Source organism: Mirounga angustirostris, unplaced genomic scaffold (genome assembly GCF_029215605.1).
Source record: "Mirounga angustirostris isolate CCGP_5_RB_7025 unplaced genomic scaffold, mMirAng1.0.hap1 SCAF_4, whole genome shotgun sequence".
In the NCBI taxonomy this organism is placed as follows: domain Eukaryota; kingdom Metazoa; phylum Chordata; class Mammalia; order Carnivora; family Phocidae; genus Mirounga; species Mirounga angustirostris.
In genome coordinates, this window is record NW_026991712.1 from 24,215,419 (window position 1) to 24,217,304 (window position 1,886).

The 1,886-nt window shown below is 43.7% G+C and overlaps 1 pseudogene; it reads right to left on the reverse strand.

The window, feature by feature from the left end:
* Nucleotides 1-450: 450 nt before the first annotated feature.
* LOC123860491 (elongation factor 1-alpha 1-like) lies at nt 451-1,493 on the reverse strand (annotated as a pseudogene).
* Nucleotides 1,494-1,886: the final 393 nt, after the last annotated feature.

Here is a 1,886-nt window from a genome sequence, read left to right on the forward strand (position 1 = left end):
CATGATCATGTCTCTGGTCTTTGTCTTCTATCCCTCTCCAGCCATCCTTGGACAAAATTACAGTTTACTTCCTCTCATATCTTGGGATACTGCCATGCTGCTTTGTATCACTCACTGGACCATAATTCAGCCGACCTGCTCCATTCATCATGAAGGTCACACAGCCTGTGTACTTCAAACTTGCAGCATTTCTGTAACAGATTTTTGGTCAAGTTGTTTCCATTAAAAAGTACTGATTTAAAAAACTAAGTAACTTAAAACTGCCACACACACTCACAAAAACAAATGGTCCACAAAACCTCCTCCTTTTCTTCTGAGGTTTTACCATACATGGTTATCATTAACCCGTCTTTTAACTCTTAAGTTCAAATGGCCAATTGACACAAACAGTCCTGAGACCACTCTTCCACCACTGATTAAGACTGGGGTGGCAGAAATTGGAGACAATATTTATTTAAACTTCTGAGCTTTCTGGGCAGATCTGGCTACCTTGACAGCTCCAACTGCTTTTTTGTCTATTGCTCTGATGACACTCACAGCAACCATCTGTCTCATGTCATGAACAGCCAAATGGCCCAGAGGAGAGACGTTCTCAACACACAGGCTTGCCAGGAACCGTATCAACCATGGCAGCATCACGAGATTTTAAGGACTTAGGGCCATCTTCCAGCTTTTTCTCAGAATGACAATCAATCTTCTTCAGCTCTGCAAAGTTGCAAGCAATGTGAGCTGTGTGACAATCCAGCACTGATTTGGATGGTTCAGGATAATCACCTGAGCCATCAAGCCAGATGCTTCCATTGTTGGGTCATTTTTGCTGTCACCAGCCACATTGCCACGACAAACATCTTTGACAGATATGTTCTTGACATTGAAGCCCACATTGTCTCCAGGAAGAAACTCACTCAAAGTTTCATGGTGCATCTCAGCAGATTTTACTTCAGTTGTAGCATAGACTGAAACAAAAGTGACCACCATGCTGCGTCTGAGAACACCAGTCTTCACTGGGCCCACAGGGACAGTACCAGTACCACCAATTTTGCAGACATCCTGGAGGGGCAGACACAAGGGCTTGTCAGTTGGATAAATTGGTGGCAGAATGCAATCCAGAGCTTCAAGCAGTGTGGTTTCACTAGCACTGTCATCTTTGTAAGTAGTCACCTTGAACCAATGCATGTTTGCCCTTGGCTCCAGCCTGTTGTCATCATTCCAATCAGAAACTGGCACAAATGCTACGGTGTTGGAGTTGTAGCCAAATTTCTAAATGTAGGTGCTGACTTCCTTAACGATTTCCTTGTGTCTCTTCCGGCTGTAGGGTGGCCCAGTGGAATCCATTTGTTAACACCAAAAATTAGTTGTTTCACACCCAGTGTGTAAGCCAGAAGGGCATGCTCATGGGTCTGCCCATTCTTGGAGACACCTGCTTCGAATGCATCAACACCAGCAGCCACAATCAGGACAGCATAGTCAGCCTGAGATGTGCCTGCAATCATGTTTTAATGAAGTCTCTGTGTCCTGGGGCATCCATGATGGTCACATAATACTTAACTGGTCTTTCACATAATACTTACTTTCATTCTCAGTAGCTTTGAAACATCAATGTGAATTTCCACAGGGAGATATCAATGGTGATACCATGTTCACGTTCATCTTTCAGTTTACCCAAGACCCCGGCATCCTTGAAGGAGCTCTTTCCCATCTCAGCAGCCTACTTCTCAAATTTTTTGACAGTTCCTTTGTTGATCCCACCTCATGTGTAGATCAGATGACCAGTAGCGGTAGACTTGCCTGAATCTATGTGTCAATGATCAAAATGTTGATATGGGTCTTTTCCTTTCCCATTTTGGTTTAGTTTTAGTGGTGGTTCTCATGACACCTGTATTTTG